The sequence below is a fragment of the Pongo abelii genome, chromosome 7 (genome assembly GCF_028885655.2).
Source record: "Pongo abelii isolate AG06213 chromosome 7, NHGRI_mPonAbe1-v2.0_pri, whole genome shotgun sequence".
NCBI classification, from domain to species: domain Eukaryota; kingdom Metazoa; phylum Chordata; class Mammalia; order Primates; family Hominidae; genus Pongo; species Pongo abelii.
Window position 1 is genome coordinate 61,739,320 of NC_071992.2, and position 18,823 is coordinate 61,758,142.

The 18,823-nt window shown below is 46.7% G+C and overlaps 1 pseudogene; it reads right to left on the reverse strand.

Annotated features, from left to right (window-relative positions):
- Positions 1-15,450: 15,450 nt before the first annotated feature.
- On the reverse strand, positions 15,451-15,968 carry LOC100457590 (V-type proton ATPase subunit G 1-like; annotated as a pseudogene).
- Positions 15,969-18,823: the final 2,855 nt, after the last annotated feature.

An 18,823-nucleotide genomic window follows, 5' to 3' on the forward strand; every position in this document is an offset into this window, starting at 1 on the left:
ACATTTTTTTCTTCCCAGTAAAAACAGAACCCAGCCCTCCAGAGGTGACTCACATCCTCTCAACCTCTCTCCACTCCCTTGTTGTTTCCCCTATCTGATCTGCCCCTCCTTCTCTCTCCTTCAGAATGTTTTCTATGTGCAGTGTTTTCTCACCTTAGATTGCTCTCTCCTTCTTTCAGCCTTCTAATCATCTTGCCCATTCTTTCTGTTTCTCACTCATATTTGTCTCCTGTCATCACTCTCCTCTCCTCTCTCCTCTGTCTCTCTCCCCTTTCCCTCTCTTTTCTTTTCTCCTCTCCTCTCCCCCACCCTCATTCATCCTGTGGGGTCTGAAGCCATCACATCACAGATTTTCCATGTGAGCAGAAAATGGAGACACACAAACACCACACCTCTTCACAGATTCCATGGATGGGCCACAGAGGTAATGGTAAGCTGCAGAACACCAAGTCCCCTTCTCACCACGCCTCCTCAACTGGGGCTGTGGGGCCTGCAGGTGGCTCCTCTGTCCCAGGTGCCTTTCCAGAAAGACACAAGGGGATAAGAGATTTTCTTCATTCACGGTTTTAAGGAAACCGATATCCATATGCAACAGAATGAAATAGGACCCTTCTGTTACACAACAAAAAATCAACTCAAAACGGGCTTAAAACCTCAACACGGCTGGGCACGGTGGCTCACGCCTGTAATCCCAGCACTTTGGGAGGCCGAGGCAGGCGGATCACGAGGTCAGGAATTCAAGACCAGCCTGGCCAATATGGTGAAACCCGGTCTCTACTAAAACTACAAAAATTAGCCGGATGTGGTGGTGTGCACCTGTAGTCCCAGCTACACCGGAGGCTGAGGCAGCAGAATCACTTGAACCTGGGAGGCAGAAATTGCAATGAGCTGAGATTGTGCCACTGCACTCCAGCCTGGGCAATAGAGCAAGACTCAGTCTCAAAAAAATAAAAACCCTCAACACGAGACCTGAAACCATGAATCATCATAAAACTGTAAGAAACTACAGGGGGAGCTTACTTCCAGGACAACTTGAATCCAAGCTCACAGGGTGGAAAGAAAGGAGAGAGAGAGAGAGAAGAGAGGAGAGAGAGAGAGAGAGAGAGGACAGACAGAGAGAGAGGGGAGGGCAGAGAAGAGAAGAGAAAGTAAAACAGGGTAAGATCTCATTTTAAAACTGAGCACCAAAATCACAAGCAACAAAATCAAAAATCGACGTGTAGGGGCTACAGTAAACTGAAAAGCTGCTGCACCGCAAACCCCATGAACTCCCCGCGTCAAGTGGCGGTGACGGGAGGGACAGGAGGGGACACGCGCTGCCGGGGGTGGAGAAAAGTGGCCTTTGTGCCCCAAAGGTGGGAACTCAGATAAAAAATTCAGCAAACTCTGGAGGTGGCTAGGATCCGTCTGAGGCTTGGACCCAGCGCAGCCAAACTCCGACCCCGGCCCGGGCGGCTTCCCCTTCCTCCCAAGGCCGGAGCTTCCCTCTCTTTGTCTACACGGGGGAGTTTCCCTCAGAAAGAGTCCTAACGTCCTAAAGTATCACAGCCTCCTATGCTGCCACCCTCCAAAGCCCTCAGGGAATGAGAACTACTGTAAAATAAATACTAAAATACTACCAGATTAAGATGAAAAGGAGAACCTAACAGGAAGAAACAGAACATTCTAGAAAACGAAAGCTTCTGTACTCACCATGAAGGAAAAAACGCCCCGGAGAAACCGCACCACGAAGAAGCCACACCGAAGTTCCGTCTTCAGCAGTCAGCTACGGACAGGAGCTGTTTCTTCCCCAGGTAGCAGCCACAAGTCGTCCCGAACCTGCTGCAGTGCCGGAGAGTACTGAGGGAACTGGAGCGCTACTTCTCCACCGTACAGACGCCACGCTGCACATCACACCACTGACACCATGCACACCACGCACACCACGCATACCACGCATACCACGCTGCATCTGCGCAGAGAACATGCATGCATACCACATGGGGGGCAGAAAAGGCGGTTTGGCGATCCCTGCTGGTCACATTGCGCGGTGCAGGCTGATTCCACCTCAAGGTCTCCATCAGCCCAGGCCATGGCCCCAACCTTTGGTTTTTGACCTTGGAATTACTGCTAAAGGGGAGAGGAAGGCTGACAGTGTTTTCCACACAAATTATTTCTCCTGCACGTCCTCATTACAGAAGCAGCTACAATAACGTCCACTCGCACATGCAGGCCACTACCCTCTGTGATGGGCCAGTGTTGGGGGCAGTGATCAGGTTTTGGGGATGGGACGTCGAGTCAGCAGAGCGACACTGGGAAGGGTCCATGGATCTCGGCCCAGCTCAGAGGCTGGCGGCGGGAGGCCTGTGGCTGAGCAGCAATGGGCCATACGGTTGACTTTGGAAGCCTCAGGCCCTGTCCTGGCTAAGGGACGTTGAGAATGGGATGCAGGTGGGATGCAAGGCCTCAACTCCCTCCCTCTCATCTGGATTTAGCTGGTCTTTGGCTGATTCCATTAGGTGCGTGCTTGCAACCAATACCTCCCCGGGTGCCTGCTGAGCTGCAGCCTAGGAGACACTGGGCAGCGGGCGGCTGCTTGGCAGCAACCCTGGTCCACAGGGGCTGGGAGACCTTCGCTTGGCTCCTCTCCCCTCCAGCAGGGCCCTGCACTGCTCCCTTGGCTTTCTGGGGGCCCCATGGTACTGGATTCCCACCAACCTTGGGTTTTGGAGATTCCAATCCCAATGTGTTTGGTGGCATTTCCCCTTTTCTCTCTTGTTTTCAAGGCCTTTACCACGAGCGGCCCTTTATCCATGTTAGTCACCAGGCCTGCCCCACCCCAGCTCCCTAGCCAGCACAGGAGCTGCCGGAGACCAAGCCCTGAAACACCCCCATCCCCACCCCCTTGCAGCCTTCTCCACACTGTTCCCACTGGCCTGATGCCTGGGGAGTTCCTGAGTTATGCCTCCCCAAACCCCAGTCTAGTGGGCTGAGGCAGTACTTCCTCCTCAAAGTGGCCCAGCTGAGAACGAATGATGCCCTCCAATGCGCAGTCAGGCTGAAATGGGCTCTTTGCATCCACAGTGGAAACCTAGAGGTAAGTAAGTTCATGGGGAAGCAGAGTTCTAGGTCTTCTATGCCCTGAAATGTTTATTTTCAAGACGGCTGAGCAATCCAGCTTTCTACAGAATGAAGGAGCCAGGTATTCAGCATTCGAGACCCATGGAGAATGAGACGAGGTAAGAGAGGATGATCTTTCAGCTGTGGAATGCTCTTTGGCACAACCTTTATGGGAGGGGATCAGTTCTGGTTCTGCCATAGCTCCAGCTGCCCGTCTCCCCAAGCCCCTGCCAGTGAGGCTGACCCTTTGAGCTTACTTCATAACAGTAATTAACCCTGCCACACTCATGGACTTTGTTGTCTTGGTTCTCCCATCTCCCTTTCTCCTGTGACAGGTCCATTGCTGGCAGTGGACTGGTGAAGTCCTCACTCCAGCCTCCTTTCAGCTCTGCCCCCCACTCCCCAAGGGGAAGGGTCCATTAGAAAGTGGCTTATCCCATGGTACATGGTTTCTTCGTAGCCACACTAGGACCCTTAGGTAGAAATTAGCCTTCCCCCTTTATGGATCATTAAAAAGTGGTAATAGCACCTGTGGAGAGAATGTCCTCTTCCCTGCTGGCTGCCCCAATCAGACCATGCAGATAGCAACACCCAGGGTGCAGGCTGGGGCAGGGTATAGTGGGATGGGCAGCAATGGTCCCCTAGGTCTGGAGAAAAGTCTGCAGACTGTGCCTTTGGCAGGATCTTTCTGCAGTTAGCTCTGTCTAGGGCAGAATGAAGGGCATTTCCCAGCCTGTCTCCTGGGCAGGTGCCTCAAATCCAGGGATGAACTACATTCTGAAGGGGCCAGCCCTCCTTTTGATTTTATTGTGTCCCCAAATCCAGGGCTTTTGGGGGTGACAGGGAATCAGGCTTCCAGTGGGGATATATTGCTTTTTATCTACAGGTGGAGAAGATTCCAGAAGAAGAATATTGTCTGACTTCCCTGTTCTCTCTGGGCAATTGGTTCCTTGGTTCTCTCCCCAGCTCCATGTTGTCTCAGTCTCCTGTACCCCAGCACCCCTCCAGGCCTTCCATGTGGGCCCCTAGATCACACTACTCACCTTCACACTCCCACAACTGAATCCATTGACTAGCTTGCTGATACCTCATAATTCTCAGCCAGAGCAAGCCCTCGGATGACCCACCAGGCCTTGCCACTCCAGATGTTACCTTGTGGGCATTCCTGGCACCATTTTCTCTCTGGGTCCTATAAGCTCCCAAATGCAAGAGGTCCTGGAGTACAACTGTGTGCCTGGCAACATCCAGCACTGTGTTTCTGCTCCATTGAGGTGTCTCATTGCTTCCATTGCCCCTCGTAGGGCACCAAGCCTCCAGCAAAGGGAGGCAGCAACCTCCGGCCTGACCACTGGATCTGCAGGTTCAGATCTCACCAGGGATAGCCCAGACTTCAACTTGCTTTTTGTAGTATCAGGGCCCCAATCCCTTAGTGCCCAGGGACTCAAAGTTTGGAGTAATCCTAGCCCTGGCAAGAAGTAGGGGTGCTGGTGGCGAGTGTCTGTTGGCTGTTCATGAACCTCTGGTTTCCCAGGCCTCTCTCCACTGGACATGGCAGCATCTCTGAGTTACAAATTGCAATGTGCTGCCCTGCATGGTTGAACCATTTCTGATGCTTACTAGGCATTCTTTCCCATGTGCCCTGTCTCTCTTTCAATGCCAGTGACTTCCAATGGCCTATGCTTATTCACAGCAATAGTACCTAGGGAGTGCCCATTGAAGCCCTTTTGTCCTGATCTCTTGGTCTGCATGGGTCCCCTGGGGAGGCAGCTGCTGAGTGGGTCGGTTCCTGGGAACCTGCATTTAGGAAGCTCTGGGCTGTGCAGGCATCACCCTGGGATTCAGACAGGTGAGAGGCCCAGCCCTTAGAGGAGCTATGTCAGGGAGAGTGCCTTCCACTCTGAAGCCACCCTAGACCTGGAGGAGCTGCAGTCCCCTCCTCTGCTAAAGGGCCTTTGAGGCAAGTGGGGCTGACTCCCAACTGGGCAGCTCTTGAGAAGGACAAATGGCCGGTTTGTGCACCCATTGTCTGCTCTGTGTCTCCTTTGGTCTCTCTGTCTCTTCCTTTTCACATTTCTGCACATAAAATATATTGGGGTTTGTGTTCCACAAGGCAAATGTCCACTCTTTGCCTTGTAGACACTCAGCGGTTCATTTGCTCCTCAGATATTTTTTAACTCAGTGCTGGCTCATTGGCAACATGACCTTAGCCTTGCCTCCCTATGATTTGTGCTCCCAGAGCTTCCAGTTGATCCTCTACAACACACATACCGAGTCCCTGCTCCTCTACCCCAACCCTCTCGCATCCTTCAGTGGCTCTCACTGTCCTACAGCAGGGGTGGCAAATCTCTAGTGCCCACCCACTATACTCTAGTGGAGTGTACTGCTCCACCCCTGCAGTACAGGGGACATTGCTAACTGATCCTGTCAGTTTTTGCCCTGATGCCACCTCGGAATCTTTCTTTTTTTTTTTTTTTTTTTGAGATGGAGTCTCACTCTGTCTCCCAGGCTGGAGTGCAGTGGTGCGATCTCAGCTCACTGCAAGCTCCACCTCCTGGGTTCACGCCATTCTCCTGCCTCAGCCTCCCGAGTAGGTGGGACTACAGGCACTCGCCACCATGCCCAGATAATTTTTTTTTTTTTTGTATTTTTAGTAGAGATGGGGTTTCACCGTGTTAGCCAGGATGAGTCTCGATCTCCTGACCTCGTCATCCGCCCGCCTCGCCTCCCAAAGTGCTGGGATTACAGGTGTGAGCCACCGTGCCTGGCCCCACCTCGGAATCCATCTTAACACATGCTCTGAAATTAGCACACTATCAATGAAATGAAGATGACTTACGAAATAAAACCCACAGGTCATCCTCTGTACTGCAAGGTGGAACTCAATCTCTGGAGAGTGGCATTCCAGGCTTTTCATGACCCCTCCAGCCATTTCCCTTCTGCCCTCTCCAGGCTCTCTAGTCCCCATTCCATGCATTTGCTCTTCCTTTTCCATCTGTCTAGAATGTTCTTCATCCCCTATCTCCTGGCAAACTACTCCTCCTGCTTAAAGACCTCTGTGAAGCCTCTTCCCCTCCCCCAGCACTCATGTGCTCTCTCTGTCTCTGTCTCTCTCTCTTTCTATATATATATATATATACACACACACACATACACATACGTACATCCATATACCTACACATGCACCTATTACTGACTATCAAGCCCAAGGAAAGCTTACTAGCAAGGTCACTGAGAGTAAGGATGCTGCCTCACTCAGTGACCAGCAGTGACTCATATGTGCATGTGGAATCACTGTACAAAGAAAATGTAGGTTCTGTGCTTGTAAATGGCCCTGACCTTCATGGCACTACAGGGTGGATGATGAGCTACTCACAACACAGGTGCAGAAAAGGGTCCTTCTTTACCTCCCCCAGTATCGAGAAAAAGCAGTATGCATTCATTAACTGCACCTTTCAAAGTACTGTCCCGCCACATAGACTTTCTGCTCCCTATCTTCCTTCAATAAATTCCCTCTTTTTTGGTTAACTTGTCTCTTGGCTGAAATCTTTTTCCCAATACAAACAAAGGGCTGAGGATTTCTGCACTTCCTAGTACCACTAATATAGCCACAGCAACTTTCTGTAAGTGGTTTCATGGTATGTTTTTTCCATCCTGTTATTTTTAAGGGGTTTTTTTTCCTTTTTTTTTTTTTTTTTTTTTTTGAGTTGGAGTCTCGCTCTGTCGCCAGGCTGGAGTGCAGTGGCACAATCTCGGCTCACTGCAACCTCCACCTCCTGGTTCAAATGATTCTCCTGCCTCAGCCTCCCGAGTAGCTGGGACTACAGGTGCCTGCCACCACGCCCGGCTAATTTTTTGTACTTTTAGTAGAGAAAGGGTTTCACCATGTTGGCCAGGATGATCTCGATCTCTTGGCCTCGTGATCCACCACCTCAGCCTCTCAAAGTGCTGGGATTACAGGTGAAAGCCACCGCACTTGGCCTTTTTTTTCCATTTTAATAAGAACACCTAACATGAGATCTCTTAACATGAGATCTACCCTCTTAACAAAATTTTAAGTACATTATACAGCATTGTTAACTGTAAGCACAGTGTTGCACAGCACATCTCTAGAACTTACTTATCTTGCATAACTGAAGCTTCATAGCCCTTGAGCAGCGACTCCCCATTTCCTTCTCCCTCTGCCCCTGGCATTCTACTCCACTGCTGTTAGGCTGACTATGATAGAGACCTCACACAAATGGAGCCAGGCAGCATTTTTCTCCTGTGACTGACTTATTCCACTCAGCATAATGTGCTCCAGTGTTATCCATGTTGTAGCGTATGGCAAGATTTAATTCTCTATGAATTTGAATAGTATCCCATTGCATCTATACACCACATTTTCTGTAAACATTCATTGATCAGTGGACCTTACGTTGTCTCCCTGTCTTTGAAACCGTGATTAATACTGCAATGAATAAGAGTGTGTCGATATTTCTGCAAGATCCTAACTTCCATTCTTTCGGATGTATACTCAGATGTGTTCTTTGTTTTAAGGGTGTATATTTTTATTTAGTTTGTCAATCCAAGTGAGAGCCTGGCAGGGCTCTATCACTTCAGTCACAAGAAACTGAGACCTGCCCCTCATCTCTGATTTTCATAGGTTTTGTCTCACCTCTCAGCCTCCTGCCTGCCGTGGATTGGGATTCCATATCTGTCATAACAGGGATTAGTGTGGGCTGGAAATCCTCAGTCTCCTGTTCCTTTTCCATCCCTGTGATGTTATAAATTATGAGTTTGGTCTTTGACCCCATTTCCCATCATACAACTCCTAAAACATTTAGAATTACCAAAGTGATGCCTTTTTCTATGCCACTGAGATGACTGATGGCCGGCAGTCCCTAGGTAGCTTCAGGATAGGGGCTGGTCACCAGAAAGACCAAGGCAGGGTTAGAGGATAGGGACTTTCAGCCTTGTCTCCCAACCTCCATGGAGGGAAGAGGGGCTGCAGGTTAATCACCAGTGGTCAGTAGTTTACTCCATCAAGCTTGTGTGATGAGGCATCCACAAAAACCCAAAGGGGGCTGGATTGGGAGAGCTTCTCGGGGACTGAACACATGAAGGTTACTGGATGGTTGTGCACCTCTTCCCATACCTCGCCCTATGCACCTTTTCATCTGTGTCCTTGGTTATATCCTTTATAATAAACCAGTGAATTTAAGTAAGTGTTCTCCTGAGTTCCACAAGCCATTCTAGCAAATTAATTGAAGCCAAGGAAGGGTTGTGGGATCCTCAGTTTATAGGTCTTTGGTTAGAAGCACAGATGAAGCAACCTGGGCTTGTGATTGGCATAAGAAGTGGGGCACAATCTTCGTGAAAGAGCCCTCAAGCTGTAAGATCAGACCCCATCTTCATGTAGATAGTGTCAGAACTGAGTTGAGTTAGAGGACACCCAGGTGGGGTCCACTACAAAACTGATGGCTTGCTTTGTGGGAGCAAAAAATCCCCACACATTTGGTCACGGAAGCCTTCTGTGCTGATTGTTGTGGTGACAGCAGAGCAAAGGTAGTCTGTGCCCTTTCCACTCAGCCCTGAGGACACTGAATGACACTCATAGCGCTTTCAGCATCCTAGGGCATGGGCAGGTGTACTTTCACTGTGTAGGCTGTGCCAAAGTCTGCTCCTTCCTCCTATCTTTTCCTTTGTGGTGTCCCAGTTGTCCATCCTGGGGCACGTTACTGATCCACTTGCAGACAGTCTCAGAACCTGCAGACTTCACAGGCTGCCTTATAGATAAAGAGCACTAATGTGCATGAGTTTCCTCTTTGACTCCACAAACCTCAACACCTTTCCCCTGGGCCACATGCTGACTACTCCCCTAACCCAAAACTTGTCCTGAGATATGGACACAGACACACATCAGGGTCACATGCCTAGACACATGGGATGACCAGAGTATTTTCCACCTGAGCTTCCTGCCTGTGTGGCAATGACTGGGCTGAGATGATTTATCTTAATAGTTAAGCATAAATATTGAGGGGATAAAAGGTTACCAATTCAGTGAAGGTCTCAGATCGTTGCTCCAGGAAGGAGATGTGCCTGCAGAAGTTTTCCCTTATTCTGGCCTTAGTGACAAGAGGAGAGAAGGGGTCTAGGGGTCCTAGAGGGGATCAGACAAGAGGCTTGGGCCTCATTTCCCTGGGGGTAGGGGCCCTGGGCTGCACTGGGCTCTGTCCACCTCCTGAATGGGAATGCTCACCTTTAGCCTCAGACAGGAGGCCAGAGTAGTAAGGGAGGCCGCCAGGCCAAACCTGGAACAAGAGCTCCCACAGAGACCCCTGAGCGCTGTGGGAAAAAGCAGGCGTCACTGTATGGGGCTTCTCCTAGGAGCTGGGGACCCAGGCCACAGTGTCCACAGGACTCTGCTGCTTGCTCCAGTGCAGAAGGAGGTGACCCTCAGTTCTAGAAGATGGGGCTGGCTGAGTGAGTACAGAGTGCGGGCAGGACCCTAAAAGGGCACCAGGGCCACCTCTGCCAGCACAGAGTCTGACACAGGGAGGGCGCAGCCACCCCTGCATGGTGACAGTGACTGGTGTTTCACACTTACCAATCCCTGCTTCTGGCATCTGAGGGTCCTGTGCTGTCTCCTCTGCTGACACCCACCTGCGCACCATCTCATGGGAAAATACATACAAACACACAATAATAAAATAATGAAATGGGCCCATAGAACCTATCTACTTGTTGTTGAAATTTTTAATACTTTCCTCAGGTTAGAAAATATTTCACCATTTGTTCGAATTACCTCCTGTATTATTTGCTGAGTTTTGTGGTTGTTTTCTTTTAGATACATTGGAAGTTTATCATTTTAATGAGAGTAGAATAATAAACATTCTGAAATTTTAAGGAATTACATAAAAAGCAATATAGCCTTTTCCTCTTTCGCTTGCTGTCTCCCCTTCCCCTCCTTCTTTCTCCAAATGGAGGGAGTTCTTTTTTTCTTCTTCTATCTCATCTACTCAATCACGGAGCCGCTGCAGCCGCTGCACGCTGCACACACACAGCACAGTCCCTGGGTCCAGGAGCCAGAGCAGCGCCGCTCGGGGACGGGATGGTTCCGTGGGTTGTGGAGGAGCACAGGAAAGCGGAGGCCGGGCCACACAGCACCGCGGACCCAGCAGCCCAAGCCCAGCGGACCAAGCAGCCACCCCGCCCCCCACCCCGGGAGCCGCCACCGCCTGGAGCAGTCACCGGCGGGAGCCTCCATTTCCAGGAGCCGCCACCGCTGGGAGCTGCCACAGCCGGGAGCCGCCAGCGCCAGGAGTCGCCACGGCCACCGGGAGCCGTCACCGCCGGGAACCTCCATCTCCTGGAGCCACCACCGCTGGGAGCTGCCGCCTCAGGAGCAGCGGCAGCACTGGGACCCGCCGGGCCCCCTCGCACCCCGCGGCGGCGGCTCTGCAGGTGCCCTAGACCCGGGAGGGGCCGAGGGAGCCCACGCCGCCGGCGGGACCGCAGGGATTTGCTGGCTCTTTCTGCGCTGAAGGGTCGCGGCGCAGGGCGGAGGTCGGGTGGGGAAAGCTGGAGCAGCAGGGAACGCGCAGGGCAGGCTCGCTGGGTGTCGGCTCTCGCCCTCCGTCAGAGACCTTGGGACCCGCGCAGTGTGGCAGTGGAAGGCGCAGAGTCTGACCCTGGCCGCGGCCGCCGCAGCAGCTGATCTGTCAACCCCGGCCAGAGCCGAGCCGCCTGAGGCCTGCAGCGTCCTCCATCACCACTGTGATGGCATCCGCTTCCGTGACTGTCACTGTGCACCCTCCGCCTGTCCCCGGGCCCACGCAGGACCCCCAAGCGGGGCTCTGCACAGGCCAGGAGGGCTACCCTGGGACTGACCATGGGTTTGTTCATGTGTCCTCACCTGCTTTTCCAGGTCCAGGGTGAGAGGACGGATTTGAAGGCAGATGTCATAGAGTTGCAGGATGTGGAGTGCGAGGAGAGGCCCCTGGGAAGCAGCTCCAACTGAGGGTGATTAAAATCTGAAGCAGGCCGTGCGCAGTGGCTCACATCTGTAATCCCAGTACTTTTGGAGGCCGAGGCAGGTGGATCACCTGAAGTCAGGAGTTCGAGACCAGCCTGGGCAACATGGTGAAACCCCGTCTCTGCTAAAAATACAAAGTTAGCCAGGCATGATGGCGAGCGCCTGTAATCCCAGCTACTCGGGAGGCTGAGGCACAAGAATCGCTTGAACCTGGGAGGGGGAGGTTGCAGTGACCTGAGATTGTGCCATTGCACTCCAGCCTGGGCAACAAGAGCGAAACTCCATCTCAGGAAAAAAAAAAAAAAAATCTAAAGTAAAGAGGTCAAAGATTGGAAACCCCTGCCCCTACATCTTTCAAGAACTGCTTGGCAAGAACTGCTTGTAGTTACGGTAAAGATGCCTTGAGCTAGGATAGCAGTACATTGTTGCTGTAGCTGATTGTATTATTTTGTTAAACATTTCCATAAAGATTTAAGAGGTGTACACATGTGTAATATAAGAAGGAAGAATGTAAAGTAGTATGATCTGGGACTTCTCCACTCCTGCCCCAGAGTGTGGAGGCTGCAGTGGGGCCTCTCCTTATTTGTGCATTGGTCTCTGTGCCACAACCAAGCTTCACTTTGTCTTAAATTTCAGCATATGTTGCTGCTGCTTAAATATTTTATAATTTCAAAAAATTAGCTGGGCATGGTGGTGGGCTGCAGTAGTCCCAGCTACTCGGGAGGCTGAGGCAGGAGAATGGCCGTGAACCTGGGAGGTGGAGCTTGCAGTGAGCCGAGATTTCGCCACAGCACTCCAGCCTGGGTGAAAGAGCAAGACTCCATCTCAAGAAAAATAATAATAATAAAATAAAAAATATATATATTGTATTATTTTGTAAAGCTTTCTGTTTAAATATTTTAAATTTGCATATCACAACCCTGTGGTAGTATGAAATGTTAGTTTTTTTTTCTTTTTTCTTTTTATTTTTTATATTATTATTATACTTTAAGTTCTAGGGTACATGTGCACAACGTGCAGTTTTGTTACATAGGTATACATGTGCCATGTTGGTTTGCTGCACCCATCAACTCGTCCTTTACATTAGGTATTTCTCCCAATGCTATCCCTCCCCCAGCCCCCCACCCAAAATGTTACTGTTAACTTTCAATCATGTTATGCATGATAACGTTTTTTGTTTAATGAACAGATATGAGCAAAGCACGTTAATCCCGGTATCTTCTCTAGGTGTAGTTGTGTGCGGTTCTCAGGTGGCTGTGCATGTGAACACATGTGTGATTTCTCAGTGTACTGTACTGTGATTTGTTTTTATTGCTTGTTTTGTTTCCCCTCAGTGTCTGTAACCCTTAGTAGGCTCTGACCTAGTCAGGCTGGAAGCATAAGGATCTTTTATTGCTTTGTGCTGGGTGAGGGCTGGCCCTAAACACCTGTATAATCCTTTCAACGGGCCCAGGAAAAGCCAGACTGGCATCATGTCCACAGCATCGCTTAATATCATTGGTTGTCATCCAGACACCTCAACTTGTGCTGCAGAGGAAATAAGTTCCTTCTCACTGATCATCGTGATGGACATTGAAACCTCAGGGTGTAGAGCTAACACCTGTTCATCATCGTGGATGTTAAAGAATTGGGTAACATGCCTAGTGGTAAGCCTTGGATGGGCAATGAGAGTATACTCTAAAAAGCATGCAGTATTGTGCCCCTCTCACAACCAACACACACATGACCTGTCCCCCAGCACCCCCAAATTTAAGAGTGGATTGCAAATCTTTTGGAGACCATGGCCCTGCTACATGTAGAAAAACCTGTTCTGTTATTCCTGGGCCCACAATAAACCCAGAAATTATGTTTTGAGTTACTGTGATTTAGACTCCCTCTCTTCTTAAATGGAACAGCTCATTGGGGCTTTCTGGATCTGTTTCCGTTTTTCTTTAAAAGTAAATGGTGAGCATGCATTGTGGTGATGCAGAGGCAGGCATTCTGTGAGATACAAGCTCCAGAAGGATTCTCCTCAATGTGTCAGTGTTGGGATGCACACTTCCTAAATAAATCATCATTGTCCCCAACTTCCCCATTAATAGCACTCTTTCAGTGTGACATGGAAAAGCAGGAGGATGGCATACACCCCACTGAAGGATGTAGGTGGAGGCAGATCTCTCAATCCGGCATATTGCTTCTGTACTGCTCTTCTTTTGCTCTAAGGTGTGGGTTCCCTCAACCTCTTAGCCAGAGACCAGCAAATGTCAGGGAAGCACCCGGTGTCTGGCTCCCCTTCCAAATCAACACCAGTGTCTTGTTATAGACAACAAGTCAGAGGCAAGGGCGGGATCCCTGCAGGGCAGAAGCCTAAGCTACTATGAGGCACTCACAAGTGGCAGCTCCTGTTACTCCCTCTTAAATTATGTGGGAAATCTTAACGGAAGGGCAGTGGGCCCCCAGGAATACCTGCGGCGTAGTGACCTCAGACCCTGATACTCACCATGAAACTCTAAGATACTGATTGGAAGCCACTTGTGGCTGCTGGCTGTGTGTGTGACTCTGCCGGGGACCCTGGCAGCCCCCCTGTAGCTGTCTTGATGCCTCTCTGTCACCCACATCATCTGCCTACTTAACGCCCAGCTCTGCTCAGAAAACGTTATGTCCTGTGTCGAGGAGAGACGATGCAAAATTCTGAAATCGATTTCCCTCTGGCTCCTGGCATGCCCTCGCTCCTCTTCTGAGCCCAGCTCGTGGTGTGCCAGAGCGTGTGTGGTCCCCTGACTTCTGCACAGTGTAGAACTTTCTCCAATAGTCACACTGGCAAAGGGAGAACCAGGGGGCTGGCAGGTAATTAGAATTTCTCTCTCTCTCTCTTTTAATACTTTCATTTTGAATGTCTTATTTGTTCATGTGTATGTTTTAATTTAAAAAATTCTTTCTGATATTTTTAATTTTGTGTCATAAGAATGTTTTCCTCTACAGTATTTGTCATATCAGTTTATAACCACAGAAATGCAGGGATTTTATTTCTATTAGAAACATTACTACAGCTATGTTTTACTTTTGAACAGAATTTTTACTTGTATATGGTGCTTACTAATGTTAAATAGTTTGGAGTATATAACATTTACATTAAGGACTCATGGTAGGTTAAAACCCTAAAGGGTAAGGAGTTTAAAGGAAATAAACATTCAAACTGGGTTTTATTGCCAATTTTGGTGTAAATGAGTTTGTGTCATTTCAATTACAAAGATAAAAGTAAGCCATATAATTTATGTAAAATTTATTTTTGTAGTGTACATAATAGTTATCAAGTCTGTTGACAAAACTATATTTTAAAAGAATATACATGTGATGAATCCATAATATCTGAAATTTTGCTGAGATATGAGTGGGGCACACTTCATTGTAAATTATAGCAAGGAAAGAAATTAAGGAAAGAAGTTAAGAGAGTGAGAGTGAGTGGATATTCACACAATTGTGAAATGTTTATTAGTTACCTTTTGTGATATAGTGTGGTTCTCATTTTAAACCTTGGAAGGTGAAAATGTACAAACTATAAATATTAATGTTCAAACACTGACAGAAATTCTAATATGAATTAAAAAATAACAAAAAAATATATATTTTATCTTACTAATTATGAACTTGGTTATTCTATTATTCATTCTAATGAATATTTTAAGTGATAGTTTAATTTTATTCACATATAGTTGTCATTAAAAGGTTAACTCTCTCATAAAAACATTTTTTCTATTTTAATATTCTTTGCCTCTCATTTTTTCCTTTCTTGCACGACAAAGAGTCTTTACTTTTAAATTATTTTCAGTACACCAAGTAATAACATGAATTCTATCACATAGTAATTTTGATTAAGAGAAACTAACAGCAGCCCAAGCAATTACAGCAGTAGTCACTGTTCTAAGCCTTGGAAGGAATGGACTCCTTTAAGGCTGGCTGCTGCTTCACACAGGTTACAAATAACTATTTACCACTTTTTCATTGACCTTCAAGAAAGCATTAGAGGAAAAATACTTAATCCCTTCCTTTCTTCAAAGATTGTTTTGTTGTTGATGTTTTACTAGATCTAAAAAAGAAAAAGTCAACATTGCTATATGTTACTTGAGCCAAAAGGCATTGGAAAACAGCACATAATCATTAAATTCCTAAGAAACATGAAGTAAAAGGATGACACATTTAGTTCTATGCCTGCACAAGAAACTGGATTTGCTGCTCTCCATAAAGTGAAGGGACCAACTATACAACATACAGAAATAATTAAATGCCTTCTCGTTAGAATATAACTAGAGCTTGCTAAAGTTTCTTATTTCATGAGGGCAGCTAAAATGCTAGTCCGTGGAACAGGCGCTTCTCCTCCTATCCATTTGTGCCGTAGTTTTCATGAATTTCTGGCTGGATGCCGCAGACAAAGGCCAAGAGGTTATCCACACCCTCTTCCCTGTTCTGCTGAAAGTAGGTCTGGAGGATCGTCATTTTATCCTGGGTCTCCTCCACTTCCGTGCTGCAGCTGCCTTGGGATCCCAGTGCCACCGCTTCCTTGGCCTTGAACTCTTTCTCCCTCTGCAGGTGGCACTATTCAATTTCAGCCTGAACTGCCACTTTGGCCTGCTTCAGCCTCTGGTTCTTTTGGCTGCAGGCCTCTGACACCTTCTCAACAGCCTGCTTCTCAACCTGCAGCAGCTGCTGGATGCCCTGTGACTGACTGGCCATGACAGTGGTGATTCTGAGACCAAGGCAAGTGGCCTAAATCAGTTCAAAGGACCCTGGGGTCAGCTGGCCCACCCAACCACAGTCTGCACCTGCGTCCTGCCACCTCTCATGTCTTACAAGTAAGTCACCACCACACAGCAGAAATTTTATAAGTTATAGCACAAAGTGAGCACATTAAGTATTTTTAAAATCTTTAAAATATGTCTTATAAGTAATCTTACACAGTGTGTTACCTATTCATATGTTACATCTTAACAGATGTATTTGGACAATCAGATTTCCTTCAGATTAAAGATGGTGTTGGTATTTTTCCAAGAAGGTATTTTAAACCTGTTGGGAAGTTTCTATCGTGTGGAACAATTCTTCTTTATAAAGTGATATTTTATGTATGTTATTAAAATACCAAATCAGGAACTAGATCAAGCTCTGGGAAAACACTTCATTTACTTTTATATTATTTACATCTGATGCCTACTATAAATTATTTGCTGTATCTGTGCAGATACTCTTAACTCATAAAAATAGATATTTCTGAATATACATTAAAACATAGATTATCTTTGTATGCTAACATTTATTTTAATAAAAGAAATTGGTAAGAACAACATGTTACATGTTGGCAAATCTAAGAGCGCTCAGTTTGACTCTCCGTCATAGCACTCATAGAATTTACTCCTGTGCTCACTAGACACAATTTCTATAAGGAGAAAGTCTGTTTTATTCACCAACATATAGCCAGCATCTGACACAGGAGTACGTGGCACAGAGCAGGTGTTCAATAAATATTTGTCAATAATTGAACAAACATTTTCTCCAGCAAGTCAAAAAAAAGTGACCTTAAATAAATGGAACGAGAATAGCAACTGTTTTATTATACAACAAAAGGAGCTTTTTGCAAACATTCTAGGATTACTTATAAGTAGGTGAAGAGTGCAACAAAAGTAATTTCCTCCAAAAATAAATAAATTCTCATAATGGGAAAAAAAAGAAAAACAGTGACACTTTATTCTACAAGCCTAGTAAGTAATATTTACAATATAAACTAATTTTAAACCACCAGAACGCTAAGTAAGGCAATTCCAAAACTATTGTTTCACAAATTTACTACAGAACGCATTCTCTTTCTGACAATACTCCTAACCTTAGATGAATATACTTTTTAACAACGTTACTGAACTCATAATATAAAATGTCTGATCAATTTATCATTTTTATCCTTGAATCTATGTTAGAGAGTTTTAAAGATAAAAGAAACCTATTAGATTCAAGTCATTTTTAAAAATTGTGTGACTTAAAACAGCTATTACATAATTAATACATTTGGAACAGCATTGATTGTTTTCGGATATATGTATTTCACATAGCATTGTTGAAATTAACCATAATTAAACTCAAATGAAAACAATCATCTATAATTTTTAAATGATTAACATTTTGAAATGAAAAAAGGCATAAAACATTATTGTGTTCTTAAATTAGAGATTTCTTAGCACATATAAAACTTACCTATTTCGGCCGGGCGCCGTGGCTCACGCCTGTAATCCCAGCACTTTGGGAGGCCGAGGTGGGCAGATCATGAGGTCATGAGATCGAGACCACCCTGGCTAACACGGTGAAACCTCGTCTCTACTAAACACACACACACACACACACAAATTAGCCAGGCATGGTGGCAGGCGCCTGTAGTCCCAGCTACTAGGGAGACTGAGGTGGGAGAATGGCATGAACCCGGGAAGTGGAGCTTGCAGTGAGCCGAGATCGCACCACTGCACTCTAGCCCGGGTGACAGAGCGAGACTCTGTCTCAAAAAAAAAAAACAAAAAAAAAAACACTTATCTATTTCAATTAGGGCAATATCAAGATTTACCAACATTCTCCATCATCATCAACATATTTCAAAATCCCAATTTTTAGGTACTAAAAAAATATGCACTAATGAAATGATACATGTTTTGTCTGACAATTCCACAAAGTTAGGAGTAAAGGGAAGGAAAAAGCACTTTTGCAGTTAAATTTGAAATCCTAAACAATTCATCATTTATTTAAGACTGCCTCTCCAAATTAAAAATGTATCAGCACTTTTAGTTACCAATTCTATACAATATAGAAATTTCACAGGTATCAATTTTTATTTTTATTTTTTTGAGACGGAGTCTCACTGTCGCCAGGCTGGAGTGCAGTGGTGCAATCTTGGCCCTCTGCCTCCCAGGTTCAAGTGATTCTCCTGCCTCAGCCTCCGGAGTAGCTGAGATTACAGGTGCATGCCACCACGCCCTGCTAATTTTTTGTATTTTTAGTAGAGATGAGGTTTCACCATGTTAGCCAGGATGGTCTTGATCTCCTAACCTCATGATCTGCCCTCCTCGGCCTCCCAAAGTGCTGGGATTATGGGCGTGAGCCACCGCACCCAGCCACAGGTATGGATTTTAATCAGTTGAGTCCGTTCATTTTCTTATACAGTGAACATCTTTTTTTTTTGGTCAGGTTCCCACAGAAAGATAATGTAAATCTCACTTTCCCTGTCACCTTCAAGCCCAGAGGCAACTTGTCTCAACAATAACCAAAAAATGTAGTAAATGACCGATAGTCTGGTTTTTTATTTTATTTTATTTTTTGAGACAGAGTTTTACTGTGTCACCCAGGTTGGAGTTTAGTGGTACGACTTTGGCTTACCAAGGTCTCAACTCTCTGAACTCAACTGATCCTCACACCTCAGCTTCCCAAGTAGCTGGGACTATGGGCACACACCACCATCTGGTTAAGATGAGGTCTCATTATGTTCCCCAGGTTGGTCTCAAACTCCTGGGCTCAAGCTATCCTCCTACCTTGGCCTCCCAAAGTGCTCAGATTGTAGGCGTGAGCCATCACACCTGGCACTGGTAGTCTGTTTCTGCAGTAAAAATATTTTTCCAGTAATCAAAATTTGCCATCTGAGGACATCATTACTGTTCTAGAAGCATAGTTCCAAGATCATCTTTATTGATCATCACTGAAGCAATG